Raw genomic sequence first — 25941 nt, 5'->3', positions numbered from 1 at the left:
TGCCTTCTGACAGAGAGAGGTAAAACTGATAAGGATCCCCCCTTTTATGTTCAGGGGAGATCATACTGAAGGGTTGGGTGAAGGAGCTCAGAGAAGTATTAATACATTTTTTCTTCTTTTCAAAAATACGTGTCAAAGAGATATGGGCACATCTATAGAGAAAGCAATTGGTTTACTGGTGTTAAATGAGATTACAGGAAAGTACTCACTTTTTTTAAAAAAATTACTAGTTAGTAAAATATTATACATTAGTTATTGCTTAGTATCAGAAAAAAAATGTGTGCTTCATAATGTAAATCACAGTTCATCAGCTACACACACCATCTAATGGTTTTAATCTCACGGTTCAATCCAATTCCATTATTTCTTTCCCAGTACTGAAAAAAAATCTCATTCTTCATGTTTCCCATGCATTTCATTCTGCCTTCTCTATATTGCAGTGGGTGTGCCAAGTTAAGAATTTTAAGAAATAGCATGTCATCTCCCATTGACGGAACTTCTGCTTCCCCAGCTCCATTGTGTGGCCTCATTTTCTAAACATCAAAACACAAAAGTAGTATTTCCTGCCAATGGAAACACAACTTTGTTGAAAAGCATTAGGATCTTCTGCATCAATGATAAAATAAATGGGCATTCCTTGCAGAAGAACCTCAAGGGGTGCCTTGCTAGTAATCTCAAGTGACAAAATTAGGGGACAGCAGCAAATTTGCAAGAAGAATGTTGACCGGATGCCATCATCACTACTACAAATTGGTTTGGTGCCAACATGAGGCTGGAGTGTTCTATTTTCATTTTGTAATCACTGCTGCAACAAGACGGACTGGGCATATCCATTTCAACTGTACAAGAGCGGGACAGTATGCATCCCAGCCCCTTCTAGTTTCTCGGTAAAACAATTTCAGTTCATGAACATGTTCAACAAAACCACACAGCAACACAGCACATGTAATCACCAAATGCTAGTGAAAAATCATACCCATTTGTGCGCAGGTTCAGAGAGCAAAGCTACACACAGCACATCTGTGGTGGCTGCTACCAGTTTGGGAAGTTTTGTCACAGAACATCCACCATTTTGAAATGCCCCATTTTGTAAACCAGCACTGTGATAGTCATGATAAGTAGATTCTACTACTTTACTGTTTCATCTCATTTTCGATTATTTATCCTTTACTGGGTTTGCAGCCCCCCCGGCAGACTTCAGTTAACAGCTGAAACAGAACTGAAACTCTCCCCAATTAAATTTGATTCCCTGCTTTTAATACATATTGAAATAAGTGAATCCTATGTTCAAGAAGTATTCTTAAGCTAAGCTTCCATTTAACTCAAACTTCAGTTAAACAATCTGATGATGTTCTTTTGTAAAGCTTTATGCCAACTTTAAGGAAAGCATTATATTCATTCTCTGGTCCATATGCTATCCACCAGACCAGATAACAAGACGTGTCAATCTTAAAACCACAAATAATTCCCTGACCAAAGCCTCTCTAACTATTTCATGTTTAAAAAGCGCACTTCCTCCAAAAGTTCTCACGCAGCTCATCTTCTTTAAACAAACATATGGGAATGCAACCCAATCCTCTTCCCAGACACCTTTCCATGAAAAACAAGGAATTCTGGAAGAGGAAGGGGGCAGTGGCTCTGACTTGGAATTTACTACTAAATCTGCATCCATTTCCCAACAAGTAACTTAAAAGGTTTAAAGAGCTGAACAAACACTCTAGAAACTCATTAGGTATACACTTCCACATACAATGTGTAATTAACCTACAGGATTCATGGTCAGAAGATGTTGCAGCTGCTACTTTTAAAAGTGTTGTTTTTAAAAAAATAACTGACGTTTACCTGATTGTTAATGCTGAGAAACTCAATCACAATTTAAAATTTCAAGGCTACCTATCCACCCTCTGTTGCCTTTGTATCTCTGCCCATGACCTCCTCTCCACCATTCTGCTGCCACTCCTACCAAATTGTCTGTTGTAACAGTTCTGCCCATTTCCCCTTACTACCTTTTATGCCTAGAACACCTTCCCAGAACACAGATCTGTGAGCTCCTTTCCATTTCAGAAGGTTGAACACTGGAAGCGGGAGGGCTCTCTCACTGGCTGCCCAAGGCTTTGTGGCTTTATTACACTGATATCTAACCTTTCCTCCCAAGAGCTCAAGGTGACATTGCATAGTGCTCTCCCCTTTCCCTCATACTTTATCATGACAATCACCCTGTGAGGTAAGTTAGGCTGAGAGATAGCAAGTGGCCCAACCTGGTCTCCAAGATCCTAATCAGATACACCAACCACTGCACCACACTGGCTTGCCATCCTAACTTCTCCCAGGAAAATTTAGTTGTCCTCCCTGTTAGTATTCGGGCTCTTCAGCCCAGAGCTTGGGTAATAAGATAATAATGTGAGTAGACTCATTCACTGGATAGTATAGGCTTCTGATTTTAATGTTATTATGACATGGTTTTGTTTTAGTTTACCTTTTACATGCAAGTATGGTAAGCATAGAATCATAGAATCCTAGAGTTGGAAGAGACCCCAAGGGCCATCGAGTCCAACCCCCTGCCAAGCAGGAAACACCATCAGAGCACTCCTGACATATGGTTGTCAAGCCTCTGCTTAAAGACCTCCAAAGAAGAAGCAAGCTGGGTCAAGTCCAGAAAGCCAGATTGAAATATTGCTTAAAACAAAAAAGTATGTGGTACTCTTTATTCATTCAGAACCCTCAAGATCTGGCTTTTCTGTGACTCCCAGCTGAAACAAAGTCTCCATATGCACAGCTACCTTTGTTCACTTCTATTGGTTATTTACAGTATTTTAACCCGCTTTAATTCATGCACAATAACACAAGTACAACATACACACCACCAGCAGCAGCAAATTGGCTCAACTACAGCAGAATTCAAGCAAACACGAACTTCTTCAGTTCTCCTCCCCAGCAGCTGATTCACCAGTGAGACCCTTTACACCAGGGATGGCTAATGTGGTACCCAACCTTCCCTCAAATTCCTGTTGAGCTACACCCCCATTTTCCCTGATCATATTGACCTTGCTGCTGAGGCCAATATGAGTTGGGGCCTGAGAACATATGAACGGCATCACTTTGGCTATCCTGGCTTTACCCCAATTCTGCTAGTAAAAGCCTGCAAAGTCAACTCCAAACTTAGTTTTAGTTTCTGTTAAAGAGTAAAACCTTCCATATGGTCAGGAGAAAAGAAAAAGCAGCAGTATCTATATAAATCCTCAATTTAAGGTCACTAAAAGAGTTTTAGCCTCAATCTCCGCAGGTGCACTAACCATGGGTGGGACTGTTCCCCTGAAGGACGGCCAAGTTTACACTCTTAGCGGCAGATCCACTACATCTGCTTGTTGGCCTACCGTCTGAATATTTGATAAAGCACAGGCTGTCCTGTTATTTTACTTCTCTCTCTCTCTCTCTCTCTCTCTCTCTCTCTCTCTCTCTCTCTCTCATTTTGGTGTGGTTTATTTTCCCGTTTTTAGAATACCACAGCTGCAGCTAGGAAATGCTCTCTCATTGTAGAAATCCCAGTGGGCAGTGGGCTACAGAACAGCATGGAAAGTACATATCATTGTCCTCCCCGCCTCAAACAGTCACATGCGCATCTTACAAAACACTCCTTATCCTTGCCCATGAACTCAAAAACTCTAAAGCTAAGCCCCTACTTCCAGGGGTGGGGGTGAGGAGAGGGAAAAGGACACTGCTTCTTGGCATGGAAATTTTAATTGTGATTTCAAATGCAGCAAGCCAGTTGTAGGGAAAGAAAAACATGTTTTCATCATATTTATACCTAGCAAACCTAAGAAATACTTAGCATCTGCACAGTGCATTTTACACAAATTCCCCAAGTAATTAGCCACATCAGGTAGATCGTTGTAATCCCTACCAGTGTTTCTAAAACCTGGGTCTCCAGCAGTTTTTGGACTATAACACCCATTGTAATCCAAAAACAGCTGGAGACCCAAGTTTGAGAAACACTGTGTATACTATATTACACAACACAGCAGGAAAAAATGATGAAAACCAGCACAACTAGATTAGCATTTCTAACAACAATATGATCGCATGCCTCTGCCTATATGGTGGTAGGCTATACAGTGGTACCTCCGGATACGAGTAGGGGGATCCCCATTCGCATCCTGAAGCGAACGTAACCTGCGCCTGCGGGTTGCGATTCGCCGCTTCAGTGCATGCGTGTGGTGTCATTTTGACCGTCTGCACATGCGCGAGTGGCAAAACCTGGAAGTAACGCGTTCCATTACTTCCGGGTCGCCGCGGAGTGCAACCCGAAAGCGCTTAACCTGAAGCATATTTAACCCGAGGTATGACTGTAAGGTGAAACTGTGTTTCAAGAAAATTCTCCTTCGGATTACTACAACTAGATTTCAAACTAGACTGAACTCTGGGACAACCCATTTCCAATCCTCGCCTATTACAGTTCAAGCACCACTTCCACGGTCAGAGGCAGTGTACCACTGAATACCAACTGCTGAGAATTGCAGGTGGGCAGAGAGTGCAGGCTTCCCACAGGCACCTGGCTGGCCACTGTGAGGCCGCTGGCCTGATTAGCAGGCTCTTCTGTTCTGCTCTAAAGGTACTTTTGTGCATGCATGTCTGAAACAAGCCAAGGAGTTTCATTTGGTGAATACAATCCAACTGATGCACAAGTTGCATTACTGAAAGCAGCAGCTATGGGCTTTGCTATTAACCTTGAGCACAAAATATAACAAGAAAGACTGGAGAAATGAAACCAGCAATTTAATAAAATAGTAATGCAAAATATAAAAGATGTGAAAGCACATCTCTAGCTGGGTGTCCATTCTTCATGCATTTAGCAAGTGGAAAAGCTGTGGGTGACCACAGATAAAAGCAGACATGGGTTGTGCTCCGAGCCCAGTCTTTAAAAAAAGGCACGAGTAGATGTTTAGCTTACATGCCAGCAATCTTCTGAGAACCAGTCCAAATGTTAAGATTGATTCTGCCCTCAGGAATGAGCAATGTCACTACAGCTGACTCAATTTCTCCTTGTACCTTGGCAGCCCGACATGATGTTTACTTTTTAAAAAGACAAATGAGAGCTGCTTCTCCTTGCAGCTATCCATAACCAGAGAACAGAGTATTCAGTCACTGAGCTTTCTAAGGCTCCCCTGGGAGTGTGGAACTGATGCAGTTCTGCACCCTCCTTGCAGCACAGCGGGAACGTCCCAACAGTGCTGTCCCTGTTCCTAAGAAGGACAGTGGCAGTTCCCATCATGCTTCTCACATTATCTCAGTCCTCCAGCACTGCCTCCAGCACTGTGTCAGGCAGCTGTGCTACAGCAACCCCCATTTCCCAAGGAGAATACTGTAAGGATTCCCTAGAAATATGAGCAACATTGGGTTTCCAGAATCTCAGGCAAAAGACTTTCCCAACTCCTGTTATCAATACTTTTACCTGGAGATGTACCTTGAACTTTTTACGTTTGTGGAAAGATAGCAGCTCAGTGATGGGCATCTGCTTTGTGTGAGGAAGGTCCCAAATTCAAACCTTAGCATTTCCAAGTAGAGCGGGAAATGTTCCCTGCCTGAAATCCTGACATACTGCTGAGGATCAGTGTTGGCAATACTGAGATAGATGAGCCAGTGGTCTGACTCCCTATAAAGCAACTTTCTAGGTTCATATACTTTTCAGTTAAGTTGTGGCCTCTCCCTTGCTCCATCTGCTTTCTTCCAAAACCACCAACACTTATTATGCAGCCCACAAAACCACAAGGCAGTGTTCAGCAGACAGTATAACACAGCTTACGCACCACATAATGAAGGTTACCAGTCTAACACAAGCAAACCTACATTTTTTAACAAAAAACATGGGTTTTAGCAGACATCTGCCTTTGAATGCAGATGGTGTACCTGTAAAGTAGGCCTCACAAATGCAATTAAGCCTCCTGTTTTTTGTTTAATTGTATATAGTTATAATTGCTGTATGGGAACAAGCAATTATGTTCTGAGCTCTCCTGAAGCTCTAAAACGGAATGATCGACTTCGTCAGGTTCTACCTGTTAAGTGAACAATTTGAATGAACACCATTCTGCATTCCTCAGAACAGGGTTTCTGAAACTTGAGTCTGCTTTTGGACTACAGTTCCCAGCTTCCCTGACCACTGGTCCTGCTAGCTCCAGATGATGGGAGTTGTAGTTCAACAACAGCTGGAAACCCAAGTTTAGGAAACCTGCCTTAGAAGCATCAGCAGAAATATTCCCAGCCTGCTCTTTTAAAGTTGGATGAGTAACATCTTATTAAAGACCTATTTCCCACACCTGAATAACCTTCTTGGTATTTATTACCAAATGCTACACTTACGGTACTTTGGATGGGATGCTGATACCTGGAGAAGGTACAGTCACTACTTAGGGAAAACCATAATAAGAGATGGTTAACAGGGGAGGGTAACAATAAATTCAAGATTCAAAAAAAATGACAGAAGAAGCTAAGCAGCGGTATTTCATAGTCTTGTACTTTCACACACTAGCATAGCCAAAAATATTGGAATATCAACAAACTGGCCACCTATCTGTCTGTGAGTAAAGCTTATCAAATACCCTTTGAAGCTATAAGAGCTTTTGTGGTTTTCCACTATACCTTCCAGTGCAAGCATATTGGCTTTTCACCACAGGTATGTCAGTGAGAGAAATAAGCTCTTCTGCATCAAAAGAGAATCCTGGCCAGCAGAAGTTTCAGTTTGTATTCATTTTCATGCTGTATGGAACCACCATCTTTTTCTGACTGTGCTCATAATAGCCCAGGTCAACATTGCCCACGAGTTAGGCTGCCAGCCAGGGCGTTAATTTTCTGTAAGGAGAAGGAGCCTTTGTGTGATCTGGCACTATACTTTGCAAAGGTTTTCGAGAGGGGCTGAACTGTAGATAACTTTGAAGTTGATTCTCTCAGCTGCTATTCAGATCAGTACTTTAAATATTTTACTTACTGCACCAATATCTGAGTAAGGTGTGTGGAGTGGGGCAGGGGGGACAGGGCAGGGAAATCCAGTCAAACCCCAACACTGCCAAGGGTCTTTAATTCTTTGCTTAAATACACACTCAAATTCCATAATCACAAATTATTCTGTAGCTAGAACATTCTGTGCAATTAGTTCAAATTCAAGAAATGTATCTAACTGGCAACATGTGCAATATGTACTGATGAGGGAGCATTGAATCACTTCGTGTGCACTGCTCTTTTCAACTGGAAAGTGGGTTTTAAGACCTGTAATAATATTTCACTTAATTGCCAAGTAAGATCAAGTCAAAGGGACAAGAAAATATGAAAAGTAATGGAGATCAGGACAAATAAAACACTATCATTTGTTTCACAGATCCTACACAACAACCCCACAACCAAGAGACTAAAACTTAATACATCTATTTTTACATCATCTACACGATACAGATAATTAATCTCTCATTATAAATGTGTGTGAGAGCCGTTGCCACTGAACAGCTTGCTGAAAACAGACATTGTGGTGTGGCAAAGCAGGACAAAATTAGCAAGCAGTTTTTAGACGGACTACGGTATGTTTCTAATACTGTATTTACAAAGTTAATGACGTAGCTCCTGTAATGCCACACCAAGGTATTCCAAGCTGCTGCTTCAGATGTAGATTCAGCAGCAGCCTCACACTGCCAAGCATGCAACCCATAACTGGAAGCCCAGTAGCAGAGAGCAAGGAAATGCATGCGGAATGCTGTATTTGAACAGTCATTAGGTTACAAAGGAAGTGCACTCCCAAAGGAAATGCCCTTCTAGAGGTAACCCCATCTACCCCTCTGTTTACAGGATACTCAAGTTCAAAAGAACTGACACAACCCTGCTTGCTAGTGCTACAGAGGAAACAGTTCTGCAAGTATAATCAGCCATAAACAGCTATACAAAGGTGAGGGTGAATTGCTCTCAATTTGTGCTGCATCAATGGACCCATCTACTAATCCTACTCAGACGTGAGTTAGGCATCCTCAGCTCCTCTGCTCTACAGCATTACTTTAACGGAGCACAGACAGTTCAATGCCTTATTATAGAACCATGTACTTCATTGAAGATAATGATATGTTCAAGTTTCAGGTTTCCTTGACACATTGGGGAGGAATGATTACATGCAGGGGCTGTTTCTAATTTGTGTGGCTGGGCAGCACCAAGCAAGCCTGGAAGGGTATCTAGGGGAATTTCACCAATTTAAATGCATGATTTATACTGTGCAACTCTCTCTGGTGTGCTAATTTACTGCATAAAGGAGTTTGTTTTAGGGTTAGGGTTCAAATTTTGTATTGTTTGCCTCCAATCTGTAGTGGTAAAGCCCATAATTATTTTTCAGATCTATCAGCAGATGCAAGAGGCTATTTTCTGCCACAACCAAAGCCATCAACTTGAAATACAAGCTATTGACACATGATGATGATGATGATGATGATGATGTCTAAACCTTCAAATCCAAAGAGGTATAATTTTAGTGTGCTTCGTTTCATTTGGATTTTGGCTTTTTTCCAGGAGAACATGACGTCCCCTGGCTGTCTACCATCCAAGTAGTGACCAGGTCCAGGTCCATTTCACTTTAGGAGTGCTTATTTACACATGTGTGCATGTCCACCACTTGATTTCTCATCACCTCTCAACTTCCAACCACGTGTGAACCCCTGGAAAGCAACAGCTTTCTATGGAGAAATCAGGAGTTCCATTTTTGAAGGCCACCTCAATATTCTCATAAACTGATGAGCATCTGTGTGTGAATCGTTGTTGTTGTAGGCAGGAAACGTGAAACCTTTGGATTGGATCGGCCAAATGTATATTTTAGAAGCCTGGACACCTGCCTGCTGCTCTTTAAGCTCAAGCCTTCTGGGGTCTTGTTTAGGGATCTGTTCTTCTCCCTCGCTGGCCCTGTCATTTGTATATGGATGCTGTCAAGGAACAAGTTAAAAGTGCATCTTCACTTCAACTAGATGGGGAGCAGGATGATAGATTTAAAAAACAATTCATACTCATGTTGCTTAAAATAGAGTAAAATGAATCATAGCTAAACTTTTCTATGCACAGAATAGTCTGAGGACACCTGATGTATTTCCAGCTTAAGACTGATTCACTCCACACTCTTGTGCGTCTGAGGAGGGCTTTAAGGCCCACAGAAACATCATTTCTGGATCTCGGCTCCCAGGCTCCTTGCACCAGGTTCTCTGGCGTTCCTGACAACATACTTCCCCTTCCCCTTCCCCTCAAGACTTCCATTCAAATCCTGGCAACCCATAAATTCTGCAGGCCCAACAAGCGACTTAAGTAACTGTTTCCAGATGCTTGTAACCCAACAAACCGTTTCGCAATTTTTCAGTTTAGCTGCTGGCCTAAAGTGGACAGCAGCACAGGCAGAATAATGAAACTGTGTATTTGTGAGTTGAGAAACAACTTCTCTAATGCTCTTCAAATGGATGTGTCTAACAAATAGAAGTGGACGCTTTTATCCCGGTATGGCTCCCCTTTATCACATACACAGCCCAGCAAGACAACAAGAACCCACCAACAGCATACAAATCAATATGGTTAACCTGACCCAACAATCCCCCCCCCCCCAGCAATCTCACTGTAACCAACTAAAGACAATGAACCATGTCCTGGGCCTCCTCCAATCTCTCTCACTACCAAGGAAATACAATAAATGAACAGAAAGAGAACCTACCAAGTGAAGCTGATGTAAAAATGCCACATACACACCAATTATTACCCCCACCCCCCTCCCTCCTCTCTCCAACTTTATTCTGTATACAACATTATCGTCTCACTTCCAATGTAAAAAGGACTCTACAACCTGCCTGGAAAGAAAAAAAAATAGAGGCAAAGCATGTACTTTTGCAAACCAAGAAAATCTTGAATATAAATTATTTTTTAAAAAATAGATGTGTCTTTTTTCAAGTCTGCTATAGGGTGTTGGTTCCTGAGGTAAATTATTTCATTCAGTCCTAGAGTGAGAGCTTGATTTGGAAGGCAGGTCTTGGCAAGCAAGACAACTGGGATCCCATATGGGGAGAAAAATGTATTGGACTTCTTTTATTAATGTTGATGCCAACAAAGTTCCCCTGACCCCCCCTTCATTTTGTTACACTGCCCCACATCGAAGAGGTTATTATTTAGAGTGGTGGTTTTAAACGTGTGTTCTCGGAAACGCCAAGGCTCCTAAAAGGTTCCTCAGTGAAATCAGCAATAGCAGAAAAGTTTGCCTTGGTTAGCGCGTTACCCCAGGAGGGTACAGTCCACAAAGTCACTCACCATACCTGCCAACCCACCAGGGCATTCTCAACCCCAACATTTTAACCACTATGCCCCATTTCTGCCATTTGGCAGATTTTGGAAATCCCCCCTCCCCACACCGAAGAAAATCATGGGCTGGCAAGAGGAGGAGGTCCATGTTCAAATTTCCCCTAACAAACTTATTCTTCTTTATAAGCATCTGTGGGAGACCCAAATTAGAGCAAGTCATCAGTAGGAGTACCTTTTCCTTTCTTGTTTCTAATCTAAACTCCCCTCTTCCAAATTTACAAATACACATTTGTGGGGAGAGGATTTTAGGGCAGGAAGGGGGCATTACTAAGCTCCCCCTGCCTCAGATCAGTTGCTCTGGTCCAATTTCACGCACACACACACACGCTTTCAGCTTAGAGTATCCCATTTTTCTCCTCTTTAAACTGCCAAGGTTTTCTGTAAATGTGGTTTGTGTGTCCCCCACAACCAACCAAAGGGGTTATAACACTTTTTTAAACACTCGTTTTCAGAGAGATCCAGTTCTCCATCAAGTATCAAATACAGAATCAGTTCTTACACTAGATTGACAAAGACCTAAACTACAGCAAAGACTAAAAGTAAAAGACATGAAAATGAGTGTCTATGGAAAATTAGTCACATCCTTTACTAGCAAGTCAAGTAAAAGGTAAAGGTAAAGGAACCCCTGACCATTAGGTCCAGTCGTGGCCGACTCTGGGGTTGCGGCGTTCATCTTGCTTTATTGGCCGAGGGAGCCGGTGTACAGCTTCCGGGTCACGTGGCCAGCATGACTAAGCCGCTTCTGGCGAACCAGAGCAGCGCACAGAAACGCTGTTTGCCTTCACGCCAGAGCGGTACCTATTTATCTACTTGCACTTTGACATGCTTTCGAACTGCTAGGTTGGCAGGAGCAGGGAACAAGCAATGGGAACTCACCCCGTCATGGGGATTCAAACCGCTGACCTTCTGATCGGCAAACCCTAGGCAATCATATCTTAAAGCCTTCTGTTTAGTTGTAACAAATTCTAGTTTGGAGTGTTGCCAAAGAACGAACTCTGGACTTGTCAGAACTCTCTCTATTACTATTACTACTACTATTACTGGGTTGCTGTTTTGTTTTTATAGTTTCTCCCAATCTCGTGTGTGTGTGTGTGTGTGTCTACGTACACACACACACACACACACCGCTCAGGAAACATTAAAAATCCAAGCAGGAAGACACAGCATGCACGTAACTGAGCAGCTTGGTTGCCCTAGTAACTCCAATGTTTCATATGAAAGAAAACTTTACTTAAACGTCACCCAGGTTTTAGGGGGAGGGGGGAGGACAGGAGAATTAGAATCCTAGCTAAATAAATTTGATAAAGAGCTTCCTTGCATCCAAACTGCAGCCATTAAATGAAGGAACAGCCAGGATTATGGCCCCTTGCCCAACAAACAGTATTCCTCCAACTTTACTGCCTGTCCTTTGTGCAAGGAAATAAGACACATGACCATATGACGGGGGGGGGGGGGGACTTCACCATTCATCTCAATTTATGTTATGCATTCCCCTCCCGTCCTCAAGAAACCCCTCCCAAAGCAAAGTAACATAAAGGTACATATTGTACCTGCCACCCGCACACGAGTAGCAGCGTTGAGTCACGTAATGAATACCAGCAGACAGGCAGAAATGTTCACTGAAGCACTAGATTCCTTTCATGAACAGAACTTGGGCTGGAATTCCTGCTCTGCAGAAAAAAATGCATAGCTCAGGGCGTTTCTTCTTAATTTCCCATTATTATGCAGAGCACAGTGGGGTGCATTGGGAAGGTTAGATCTGGCAGAGGCTGCCTCAGGTGTTCTCTATCTGCTATTCCATGCCTCAAGGGCAGCCCATAGATTATTCACAACTTCCACGGGACTGCTCATAAAAGTTAACAGAGGAGAGAAATCATATAGCCAAAGAGTGCGCTTCAGAAACTAAGAGCAAACATGATCTCATACCCAAAGTTGATAATGTTCCCATCAAAAGTTTTAAGTTGGTAATTAAAAACAAAAAAATCCCACTCAAAAGGAAGAATTTGTTTGTGTGTTTTCTCCATGAATGAAGTTTGCAGTCCTTATAGGCTGATGTAGTTTGACTAGATGAGTAGGCAAGTGAGGATGGTAAGCCAGAGCCAGAGCTGGGGGGGGGGGTGTACCCAGACCTTTGTTCCAGGTGAAGCCTCCGGAGGGGCACCAATTAGGTTCCCAATCTGTGTGCATGCAAATGCGCATGAGGGATGCCAAACTGGGTCTTTGACCTGGGTCAAATAAAGCCTGATTTTGCCCCTGAGTAAGCCAGTGCATAAATCCCAACTCCCCAAAGTGGTCTTCCAGCAAGCTCTGTTTTCAAAGACACCACTTTCTCCTTTCCTCTTCTACCTACAAGTTGACAGAATTGGCTCAGGGCCCTCCAACTCTAAAGTCTGTATCAATTCCCAGTCACTTTAGCTCACGCCAAGCTAGCTTTGTGGCAACTCTACCACATGCTAATTTGACTTTTGGCAGTTCAGATACCAAATTAGGTGTGTGGCACAACTGGCTCAGTGTAAGAGACTAATTGAAACTTTGGCTTTTGTTTCTGCTTGTAGCTGCCTCTTGTTGAAGTGGCCCTCCCTCTAAGTCAGTCCATGGTTTCATTTGAAGTCCCACATGGAGCACGTGTGAGCAAAATTTCCAGAGGAAATGTTTAGTCTGCTGCAAAAAGAACAAAGAGTCTAGTGGCACCTTAAAGAATAACAAATGTGTTAGCGCATAAGCCTTTGTGGGTTGGAACCCACTTCATGAAGTTTTATGCGGAGAAAAAGGTATATAGCATTGCTGGCCATATTCCTCTGGCTACACTGCTTGCAATTTTTTCATAACAATATGGAGATACACCTGCGACTCAGGATAGGAAATGACAATCTCCTCCACGTGGGAATAACTCTCTTGTGTCTCGAGATCAAACTCACAATCAGTGGGGGGGGGGGTCAAAATTACTTCCTACAGAAGGAATAGGAGGTCTTCCCAATAGAGAGGGATTATAGGATTTGTAGTCCAACAACAGCCGGAGTGCCACAGGTTCGCTATCCCTGTCCGACAGCTTGAATGGAAAAAAGTTAAAGACAGAGCAGGGATTCATGCAGAGATTGTGAGTGTCCTCTAAGAGAGGATACCTTGGGCTCACCTCGTGGTATGTGAACAGATATCTCGTGACAGTTTGGGCTTTCTGCCCTAGGAAGGAGGTCAGATAGATTTTAACTATGCAGCCTGCATGGGTAGCAAATCCCTCAAGACTTCTTCTTTGCCTGTTTTTAGCACAAAGCTATAAGAAAATAGCTAAGCAGGCACCATTACAATAAGATCTCTGTGTTAATCCACTGTGTTAACCATCAAGGCTTCAGAATCCTTCTGTTTCCAATCACGTCCACCACAACCTGTTTAACTCTGATGCAAAAGATGCTACACAAGCCAGTTTTCTGCTGGTACATATCTCACTCATCACTACAGCAGGAGAAAACATCCAAATCCATTAAGAAAAGTTGGAGCCTAGTTTTTCAAAGCTTGGTGATGAAAGCAGATCACCCACATACACTAAGCATGACCCTTGGAAGAACCTCCCTTTAATTTGAATTTTAGAAGTTAAGATGGGATTGGAACTTTGCCTGAGTGCACGTTCCACCCTGGTCACACACACAGAACAAGCAATAACTCTTTCAAGCCATCATTCGGCTTTGGAAGACATTTTTAAAAGAAAAGCCTGACTAGCTTTTCAGATACCTTTTAACTGAATAACTTTCTAAAGAAATGCATGAAGTAACTGACATTATAGTTTGAAGTCTTGTTTATTCTGTTATATTTTACTCTAAGAAAACCCATTCATCCTAAACAGAACCCAGTAAGGCAGACATGTATGTACAAAATACTTTTCTTTTAATGTGATCCCATTGAGATCCCAAGATGAAATTTTGCAGGTAGCTCTTAGAAATATTCAATAATCAGTAACATTTTGGAATTTTTAAATCATTTTTATCACTTTTTAAAATTTTCAATTTTGTAACTTACATTTTAGATTTAAAGTCAGTCCATGAAGTTATGAAGAGATTGGTGTTTTTAGCTTGGACGTATCTCAATTCTGGACTGAGCTTTTAAGGTTTTTGTGTAGTTCGGCAAGACCAAAATTGTCAATTTTTTGACATTTCAAACTCACGTCATAACTCACAAACGGAATGAGATAAAAAATTTAAATTTTAGATTTAAGCTTAGTTTTGGTCATTCAACAAGTATTAAGAAATATTAAGAAAATTGGACGGCATGAAGTAAAAAAGTTGGCTCACTTGATATGGAATGACCCCTGTGGAGTGTGAACACAACCCTAATACTCAGATGGCAGAGACAGTCCACAGAAGGGCAGGTGTGGATGGGTCTATGCTCGGCAGTAGAGTAAGGAGGATATAGAAAAGGGGACCCCAGCCCTGAGAACTGGGGCAGGGCTGACAGCTAGTAAGGCGAACCTACTTACCTCATGTTTTCTTTTCCATACGGAACAATTAAACAGATTTACATGATGAAAACGGTCAGGTATCAGCTTGCTCAGAAGCCTGGAGAGGGCAAGGCAAGGCAAAACTGCAGCATCTTGCTGGCTCTGTGCCTGCAGTCAGATTGCATGCATCCCCTGAATATTGCTTACTGGGAAAGAGAAAATCTGAGAAGCAACTCTCAGTGGGCAGCAGCAAACAGCCTCTCTCAAACAGTTTCTGAGCAGGAGCCAGTGATATGGGTTTTCCAGAAAACTTTAAATCAGAAACATTTCCTCTGTCTTCAAACAGAGATTAGTCCAACATGCTTTATTTTAACCACGTTTTATTTTAAAAAATTCAACAGTATACATTCCCCTTACATTGCTTAAAGGTAAAGGTAAAGGTACCCCTGCCCGTACGGGCCAGTCGTGACCGACTCTGGGGTTGCGCGCTCATCTCGCTCAAGAGACCGGGAGCCGGCGCCATCCGAAGACACTTCCGGGTCACGTGGCCAGCGTGACGAAGCTGCAACTGGCGAGCCAGCGCAGCACACGGAAATGCCGTTTACCTTCCCGCTATAAAGCGGTACCTATTTATCTACTTGCACTTAAGAGTGCTTTCGAACTGCTAGGTGGGCAGGAGCTGGGACCGAACGACGGGAGCTCACCCCGCTGCAGGGATTCGAACCGCCGACCTTACGATCAGCAAGTTCTAGGCACTAAGGTTTTACCCACAGTGCCACCCGCATTACATTGCTTAGATTTTAAGTAAAATATACGATACGATATCTTTATTGTCATTGTCCCATACAGAACAATGAAACTGAAAAACTACATAATACATTCAAAACCCCCTAAAAACTCTGAAACCCCATTTTAAAATACACTATACTATACTACAAAACACACTATACCATAAAATACACTATACTATAGAGACCCCTTATGCTGCGTTTAGAACCGGAATTGCATCTTCATAGAAACTGTTTCTCAGGCGGCTAGTCCTGGCCTTTACAACCCTGGACCTTCTTCCAGAAGACAGAAGCTGAAAGAGATCATTTCCGGGGTGCGTACTATCCTGTGCTATCTCTGCCGCTTTCTTATGGCACCTGGCAGCATAGATTTGATCTAAGGTGGGAAGAGTGCAACCAATTATTCTCTCTGCAGTCTTTACAACCCTGGACAGCATTGTTTTTTCCCTGGCCGTGCAGCTCCCAAACCACACACAGAGACCATAAGTTAACACGCTCTCCACAGTGCAATGGTAAAATGCCATCAGCAGGTCCTTTGAGAGATTGTTTTTCCGGAGGATTCTCAGAAAATATAACCTCTGCTGTGCTTTCTTCATCAGGTCTTTGCTGTTTTCTCCCCAGGTTAGGTCATCTCTCACCTCCATTCCCAGAAATCGAAACACTGAGACCTGTTCCACGCACTTCCCCTCAATAATAAGTGGCTGAATATTCAATTTACATTTCCTAAAGTCCACAATGATCTCTTTTGTTTTCTTTAAGTTAAGGAGTAAGTTGTTTTTCCTGCACCACTCCCCCAACTGCTCAACTTCCTATAGGCCACCTCCCCCTCTCCAGCCGTGATTAAACCAACCACCGTTGTGTCATCTGCGAACTTAATGATCTTATTACATGAATGCACTAAGACTACTAATGCACTAATTTTTGTATTTCTGAATACCTGTTCTTCTAAATATACATGCGCTTCCTAGGTACAGTCACCCAGAAATACTTAAGTACAGTGGTACCTCGGGTTAAGAACTTAATTCGTTCTGGAGGTCTGTTCTTAACCTGAAACTGTTCTTAACCTGAACTTTAGCTAATGGGGCCTCCAGCTGCCACCGGAGCATGATTTCTGTTCTCATCCTGAAGCAAAGTTCTTAACCCAAGGTAATATTTCTGGGTTAGCGGAGTCTGTAACCTGAAGTGTATGTAACCTGAAGCGTATGTAACCCGAGGTACCACTGTACAACTTTGATTTTTAGATTTGACTGTTACCAAAACCATTCCAATTTCCCAGTTCGACTGGTACTGTGTCCTTTCATTAAGAGAATGCATTTTTCAAAATGGAAGACTTTTCATGGATGAATATAGTAAAGAGGGAATAGTTCAATCCAAGTGGATTGTACAAGTACATCATGTCAATGTCCTCTTGCAAACTATTTCAAATCTACACCAGAGGACCAGCAACAACTTGCAAAATAGTTCTGCAAGGCTTGTAAACAAACATTAGGCTTCCAAAAACAATTGGAATACAATGAACTAATATTCCTGCAGCTGCAGCACAGCTGGTCCACCAGACAGCTTTTAGATTTCACTATCAGGTGATTAAAACAGGAATACAGACCTTCACAAAACTGAATGCTAAATACCACAATGCAGGTAGCCCTAACCTCCCGGCTGCTCATCTGTTTTTAATTGACCCATCAATGAACCACAACATGTGCCTGAAGCAGTGTTCCTTTTCGCAAAGTGAGATGAGAAAGGGGCACAGCAGTTCAGGGAACTGAAAGGAACTATCACTGTGCAACGGGGGCAAATTACTATGTTTGGGGGGCAGGGAGAGAGGACTCTTAAATTACAAATTTAAGATGTTGCTTATAACAATGCTATCTGTATTTTGCAAAACGGGAAAAACTCTGCTACTTCCTGGAATTTTGTAATCTCTTGAAATAACACAGATGTCAGCCGCTGAAAAAGCAGACAGATATGGGCTTTGAAAATAATTATTTGTGCAACTTGCAATCCAACTCTCAACACACCACTAATATGAAATAATCTTTTCGTGGTCTTGCATATTTCACCAACGGAATATTCTCATCAGCCAGGGACAGGGGGCATGTTTTACAAGATGACAACAACTTGTTCAAGGGCCCATTTGTGTATTCTGCACCCGGGCAATCCAGGCATTGCAGGGGGTTGGACTAGATGACCAGGGTTCCCTTCCAACTCTTAAGTTTCTATGATTCTATAATGTAGAATTCTGCAACCTGTATAAATCACATATAGATATACATATCTATCTACACACACACACACACACACACACACACACACACACACTTGCATAATTTATTCTCGGTTTGTTAGCCATACAACTTTTGAACACCCGACTGTGGCTACAAACACAAAAAATGTTTACACGCACTATTTTAAACACAGTACCAGTTAGCATCATACGTACTTGAGTGTTACAGCTCTATACTATTTGCCAAGATAGTTGGTTGTAGAAGTCTGCTTTTCTCCCAGACTTCACTGATGTGGTAAACCTGTGTCTGAACTTGCAGGATGGAATGCTCACGCGCACACACACAAGCACACATACTGTACATAAAATTATGTGCACACACAAAATTAGATAAAAGTAGCAATGGAGGCACCAAGTGATCCAGTCTAGATTTACTCCTCACCATCTATTTTCTAAATCTGAGGAATTATTTTTGTATGCTATCCCAGAAAGAAGCATTACAGCGGACACAGGTCCACCATTCCAATGAGAACGAGATCCATGAGGAAACAGTTGCCTGCTCCCTTGCGAACAGCCTTCTTAACACTCGTGTAATTTACAGTGTTTTTGTAGGTAGTCCTTAAATTTCTTCCAATCCTCTTCCACTGCTTCCTCTCCCAGGTCTCGGATTCTGCCAGTCATTTCTGCTAGCTCCATGTAGTCCATCAGTTGCATCTGCCATTCTTCCAGCGTGGGCAAATCTTGAGTTTTCCAATATTTAGCGACAAGTATCCTTGCTGCTGTTGTTGCATACATAAAAAATGTTTGATCATTCTTTAACACCCTCTGGCCAACAATGCCCAAAAGGAAGGCCTCTGGTTTCTTAGGGAAGGTATACTTAAATACCTTTTTCAGCTCATTATATATCATTTCCCAGAAGGCCTTAACCTTGGGGCAAGTCCACCAGAGGTGAAAGAACGTTCCTTCAGTTTCCTTGCATTTCCAACACTTATTGTCTGACAGGTGATATATTTTTGCAAGCTTGACTGGGGTCATGTACCACCTATATAACATTTTCATAATGTTTTCTTTCAAGGCATTACATGCTGTAAACTTCATACCGGTGGTCCATAACTTTTCCCAGTCCTCAAACATGATATTATACCCAATGTCCTGTGCCCACTTTATCATAGCTGATTTAACCGTTTCATCCTGTGTATTCCACCTCAGCAACAAGTTATACATTCTTGAAAGTACCTTAGTCTTAGGTTCTAACAATTCTGTTTCCAGTTTCGATTTTTCCACCTGGAATCCTAACTTTTTATCCAATTTAAAAGCCTCTTTGATCTGAGCGTAATGTAACCAGTCTTGCACTTTATCTTTTAATTTCTCCAAACTCTGCAATCTCCAATTGTCTCCATCTCTTTCTAGTATTTCCCAGTATTTCGGCCATTTGACCTCCATATTGGGTCTTTTCACAGCTTTAGCTTCCATAGGTGATAGCCACCTTGGGGTCTTATTTTCTAATAAGTCTTTATATTTTGTCCAGACATTAAACACTGCTTTCCTTACAATATGGTTCTTGAAGTTCTTATGAATCTTAACCTTGTCATACCACAAATATGCATGCCATCCAAAAGCATTGTTAAATCCTTCCAAGTCTAACACATCAGTGTTTTCAAGAAGCAGCCAGTCTTTCAGCCAGCAAAAAGCTGCTGATTCATAATACAACCTTAAGTCTGGCAGGGCAAACCCCCCTCTTTCTTTAGCATCAGTTAATATTTTAAACTTAATTCTGGGCTTTTTGCCCTGCCAGACAAATTTAGAGATATCTCTTTGCCACCTCCCGAAACACTCCATTTTATCCACAATCTGTAAAGTCTGAAAAAGAAACAGCATCCTTGGCAATACATTCATTTTTATAGCAGCGATTCGGCCCAACAAGGAAAGTTTCAGTCTTGACCAACTTTCTAAGTCTCTCTTAATTTCTGACCAGCACTTTTCATAATTATCCTTGAATAAACTCAGATTTTTTGCTGTTATGTTCACCCCTAGATATTTTACTTTTTTAACCACGTTTAACTCTGTCTCCTTCTGAAACCTTTCTGACTCTGAAGCTGTCAAGTTTTTCTCCAATACCTTAGTTTTTTGCTTGTTTAATTTAAAACCCGCCACCCGACCAAAATCTTGAATTAATTGTAATGCCCTTTTCGTACTAGATTCTGGCTCCTGTAGGGTCAAAACTAGGTCATCTGCGAAAGCCTTAAGTTTGTACTGTTTCGCTCCGACCTGAATTCCTTCCACCAACCGGTCCCCTCTAATCATATTCAAGAGCACCTCCAGGACCGAAATGAATAACAGTGGGGAAATAGGGCAACCTTGTCGTGTTCCTTTTTCAATTTTAAACTCTTCTGTCACCACATTGTTAACTATCAGTCTAGCCTTTTGTTCTGAGTATATTGCATCTATTCCATTTTCAAATCCCCGTCCCACTCCCATCCCTTCCAAGTTTTTCTTCATAAACTTCCAAGAAATATTGTCAAAGGCCTTCTCCGCATCTATAAATATTAACACTGCTCTAGTATTAATATTTGTTTGCAGAAGTTCCAAAATGTCAATAATGTTCCTTGTATTAGCAGACAAATGTCTTCCTGGGAGAAAGCCTGCCTGGTCTTTATGAATCACTTCACTTAAAACCTTTTTAAATCTGTTTGCTAAAATGTCTGCAAAAATTTTGTAATCCACATTTAGAAGGGAAATGGGGCGGTAATTCTTAAGTTGTGTCTTTTCCAATTCTGATTTAGGTATCAATGTGATGAAGGCTTCTTTCCACGTTTCCGGTGCTTTCTTTCCCTCCATAATCTCATTGCAAACCTCCATTAGTGGGTATATCAAATAGTCTTTCAGTTTCTTATAATATTTGGAGGTAAGCCCATCAGGTCCTGGAGACTTGCCCAGTTGCATGTTCTGAATGGCAACTTCAATCTCTTGTTGTGTTATTTTACAGTTCAGGATTGATCTATTTTCTTGCGTCAACCTTGGTAGTCCATTTTTTATCAAAAATTGTTCTATCTCAGCCTCATTTTGCGGCCCTTGAGTGTATAGTTGTTTAAAGAATCTCTGGAAACACTTCCTTATCTCCACAGGGTTCTGAATATTTCTTCCTTCAGTCTCTAGGTTGGTGATTGTGTTTAATTTTTGTCTCTTTTTCAACTGCCATGCTAGCAGTTTTCCACATTTATTCGCCGAGTCGAATGATCTTTGTTTCATTAACTTAACTTTCCACTCCACCTCCTGATTTATCAATTTGGAGTATTGTGCTTGGTAAAATTTAATTTCTTTCAAAATCTCCTTTGACTTCGGTTTTGATCTTAACTTCTTCTCACATTCTTTGATTTTCTCCAAAATCTTGTCTTTTTTCTCATTTTGTGCTTTTTTCTTTACAACGTTCTGTTGTATCAGAAACCCCCTCATAACCGCCTTACTTGCGTCCCAGATAGTTCTTTTTTCCACCGTGGTGTTCAAATTTATCTCGAAATAGTCCTTCAGAACTTTTTGGGCCTTTTTGGTAATCTCCTGATCTCTAAACAGATTGTCATTCATTTTCCATCTAAAGGAGCCGGTTGGGATTAGTCTCATGTCCATCTTTACAGCGTTATGGTCGGAGCAGGTCTTTGGGCAGATTTCCACCTTTCTCATCTTAGGTGCCAGACCTCTAGTTATCCATATTTGGTCGATTCTTGTCCATGTCAGTTGGGCTTCAGAAAAGAATGTTCCCTCTCTTCCCAGGGGGTTGTTTGTCCTCCAAATGTCAATCAAGTTCATATTGTCAGTCAGTTCAAAAAAAGTTTTAGGTAGTCTGCCGTCTTTTGTCACATTTTGGCTTTGAGACTTGTCCATGTTGGTTGACACCACCCCATTCATATCTCCCATCATAATGATGTTATCATAGTCCAGATAGTCCAGCATTATCTCATGCAGCTTCTTATAAAATTCCGATTTCCCCTCATTTGGTGCATAAATTCCTAATATCAAAAACTTTTCTCCTTGATTTTGTATCTCAATTGCCAGAATTCCTTGCTCATCTTTAAATAAAAATTTTGGTGAAAGGCTCTCCTTTGCATATATCACCACTCCTCTTTTCTTAACTCGATCCGAAGAGATATATTCTTGTCCTAATCTTTTATTTATTAACACTTTCCTATGGAGCCTAGTCACATGTGTTTCTTGCAAGCAAATAATGTCCAATATTCTGGCACTTTTGAACAGGCTTCTCTCTCAACTCCTCCCAATTACACAACATGTTTAAGTGTCCAAAACACTCCATATGAATTCATTTGCTGTAAAATCTACAACAGCCCTGCAGAGTAGCATAATGATATTCATATTGCAGACTGCTGACTTCATGGCAAAGGTGAGACTGAACTGGGTACTGACTGATTTGCAACTCTACACTAGTTCAAATAAACAAACATATGAAGAATGTGCTGGAGCTATACTGGAAACAAGCTCCAATCTCTGTCTGCCTAAAGGGACATTTTCCCCATTACCCAATTTTATTCTATACAAATCAGACATTTTGCTTTGGGTCTGGTAAACATTCATAGACCAGAATTAGCATTTGGTTGTCACTGCTGCATATATGCCACAATTTCATAAAGATGCTTTTGGATTTGGGGGGCTGTTTTTTAAAAATAATAATCATATTTGTCTTAGCTTGGAACATCAGCACATCTACTTTTATCTCTGCCCACTTCCGATACCATAGTGGACTTTAGGTGTGTTACCTTAATTAAAAAAAATATCATGCTCTTTAATCACCTTGTAACCAGCCTCTAGCCTATTGACACACTAAGGCCATGTACACCTCCTGCTCGCTCCCCATCCAGCTCAGCTGGTTAGAGCATGGAGCTGATAATACCAAGGTTGCAGGTTCAGTCCCCATATGGGACAGCTGCATATTCCCGCAGGGGGCTAGACTAGATGATCCTCAGGGTCCCTTCCAACTCTACAATTCTAGGATTCCCACCACCAGTTTGGGAGGCTGCGTACAATCCATATCTATCCTCCATCCTGTTGTTTCCTATGAAATGCTGTGCTTTGATGTCTTTTCCCACAAACCACCTTCTATCTGAAGTGAGAAAAATAAGGAGCTAGTTGCATTTTAATCCAGTAATGTGTGCAGAGTCTTAGCTAAAGAATATCCCAGGACCTCCTTCCTGGAAGAGGATGCAAGCAAGGAAATGGAGAGAGTGAGCATGTGAGAGAGAAAGGCCACTTAGGGTGTGAGAAAACAGGCCTATCTCCAGATGTATGTATAACCAGCCTGCTTAAAAAGCAGAGAAGCAGTGATTCGTGTAATGTAATTTAATCAGTTAACTCATGCCTGCAGAGTCTCCGTGGGCGGAGGAGGCGGCAGCAGGAAAAAGAAAACCTATTCCAGAGCTCTGGGCCCCATGGGTGAACCAATGGCCTGTCTGCAGAAAACAGCCCTGAGCAGGCATGACTTTGTCCCTGTGTGTGTGTGTTTTAAGAACAAAAACCTTCCTTCTCCTAACAAATATTATAAAGTTGCAACCAAATATTATAAAGCGCCACCAAATGAGTGGGCAGCAGATCTTTTAATAAAATTGTTTTCCCATACATTAAGGCTTCACAAAAAGTGTGGGAAGCAGCATCTGTCTTTACAAGAAGCATTTGTTCCAATTCCTGCACATGTCATATCAGGCATTAACTAAAAAACAAAGAGCACACTCTGTTCCTTCCGAAGTATCTTATCCTATGTAAACCCAAGTACATATATACTCTTAATTATTAATATTTTTAAAAGCAAATAGTTTTAAGTGATTGTGATTTCTTTAATTGGAAAAGACCTTACTGCAACTACAAATGTTAGCTGCAGACCATAGTTGTCACGCCTACATTTTTCTGCAGAGTGAAATTAGTTGCCCAGGAGCCACAGCTATAATTGTCAGATTAAAATAGCAACATCAATTAGATGCTCACATTTAAAATCTCAGAACTGCTACTGATGCTCTAATTAGTCCTTTCTTCTTACATTAGTATCTTAATTAGAAAGCAATTTATATTTGCTTTGGTGTATGCTAGGAATCTGAAGACATCAAACCAGAGATCAGAAGTCAATAACGGCTGATACTGTGGTATACAGTGGTGCCCCGCAAGACGAACGCCTCGCAAGACGGAAAACCCGCTAGACGAAAGGGTTTTCCGTTTTGGAGGCGATTCGCAAAACGAATCTCCCTATGGGCTTGCTTCGCAAGACGAAAATGTTTTGCGAGTTCCTGCGGTTATTTCTCCCTCCCCCCTTTTTTCTAAGCCGCTAAGCCACTTATCAGCTGATCCGCTAAGCCGATAAGCCGCTAATAGCTGCTAAGCCGCTAATAGCGCTAATCCGCTAAGCCGTCAATGGGCTTGCTTCGCAAGACGAAAAAACCGCTAGACGAAGAGACTCGCGGAACGGATTAATTTCTTCTTGCGAGGCACCACTGTACTGTTATCAGCTATTCGCAAATGACCCTTTTTACCCAAAGAGAATCAACTTCCCACCACGGAAAGAGTTGTATAAATGTGTGCAAAGACTGCTGCAGGCCACAGAGACCTCTGTCCAGCTATAAAAACTCTCCCTTTACAGCAGTGATTTTAGACTACAACTCCCATCCTCCCTAGTTAGCAGGACCAGTGGATAAGGATGATGGGAACTGTAGTCCAACAGCATCTGGAGACCCAAGTTTCGTATACAGTGGTACCTCGGGTTAGATACACTTCAGGTTACAGACTCCACTAACCCAGAAATAGTGCTTCAGGTTAAGAACTTTGCTTCAGGATGAGAACAGAAATCGTGCTCCGGCGGCGCAACAGCAGCAGGAGGCTCCATTAGCTAAAGTGGTGCTTCAGGTTAAGAACAGTTTCAGGTTAAGAACGGACCTCCAGAACGGATTAAGTACTTAACCTGAGGTACCACTATATACAACTTTGCAGGAATAACATTGAGGTGGGGATTGCTGGGTTTTTTCTATTTTCACTTTAGATCTTCTTTTGATTTATGTGGAAGTTGTTGAGCTTGGTTGCTTATTTTTTACTGTTTTATTTACAGTTTACAACTACTTTTGTATGTTGTAGTTATGTTTTTTCATGTTGTAAGCTACTTTGAGCATGGTCTGAACTGTGAAAAGGCAGCATACAAATAAAATTATGTATGTACCGTATTTTTCCATGTATAAGACTAGTTTTTCCCCCCTAAAAAATAATGTCAAAAATTAGGAGGCATCTTACACACCGGGCCATCTCCCCCCATTTTCTTAAACATGAGTCCTCCAAAATAGGGGGAGTCTTATACATAGGGGCATCTTACAGACGGAAAAATACAGTACGTTTTCCCCTGCTCTGGAGGAGAGTATCTGAACCAATGGCTTCAGGTTGCAAGAAAGGTGTTTCTGACTAGGCATCAGGAAGAACCTTCTGAGAGGAAGAGCGGTTTGACAGTGGAACTGTCTCCCTCGGGAGCTTGTGAAGCAGAGGTTGCACGGCCATCTGTCACGGACGCTTCAGCCCAGATTCTTGCATTGCAGGGGGCGGGACTAATGATCCTGGGGGATCCCCTTTCTACGTATGCCTTATCCAGAGTCAGATCATCGAGCTCAGAACGGTCTACCTTGACGGGCGGCCACTGGGCTCTCTCCCAGCCCTGCCTGGAGATGCTGCTACCAGGGACTGTACACAGAGCTAGCATATGGCAGGATCAGGCCTAAGAACACGCCAGGGTGGGCAGGCCTTACAGAAACAAATGAGGCTCACACCAGGCATTTACTCACATTAACATTGAATTGCGGGAACCATTGATTTGCAGGAGCAAATCCCCAAAGTCTGTCACCAGGCACAGCAGTGGAACTGACTCATGGTGGCTCTTAGAGTGTGAGCTGGAAAACCCCTGATTCAGGATTAGCCTCAGCTCACATGTTACCTTTGGGCAGATGTCTGGTACAAGGGTGGGAATTTGGCCATTGTCCATTTAAGTGAATGAACGGACCCGAAGTTCTGCTACTATACTGAAGTTACTACAAAGTCAAAATGCTACTCCAATCAAATGATGGAGCAGGGGGAGAAAGAGAGAGAGAGAGAGAGAGAGAGAGAGAGAGAGAGAGAGAGAGAGTTGC

At 42.0% G+C, this 25941-nt stretch overlaps 1 protein-coding gene and 1 long non-coding RNA gene across 2 annotated transcripts in view; one reads left to right on the top strand and one right to left on the bottom strand.

Moving 5' to 3' along the window:
- The window catches only part of LAMC1 (laminin subunit gamma 1), a 125446-nt gene that overhangs the window by 83597 nt on the left and 15908 nt on the right, over positions 1–25941 (bottom strand). The gene's annotated exons all lie outside the window — the stretch shown is intronic.
- On the top strand, positions 7284–10036 carry LOC309344086. Its single transcript, XR_014157614.1, has 3 exons — positions 7284–7924; positions 8360–8483; positions 9076–10036. It is a non-coding gene; the product is annotated as an uncharacterized lncRNA (long non-coding RNA).

The sequence above is a fragment of the Podarcis erhardii genome, assembly GCF_964252035.2.
Source record: "Podarcis erhardii genome assembly, chromosome: 6".
NCBI classification, from domain to species: Eukaryota; Metazoa; Chordata; class Lepidosauria; order Squamata; family Lacertidae; genus Podarcis; species Podarcis erhardii.
Note: the sequence above shows the minus strand (reverse complement) of the source record. Positions and strands in the feature narration are given on the sequence as shown.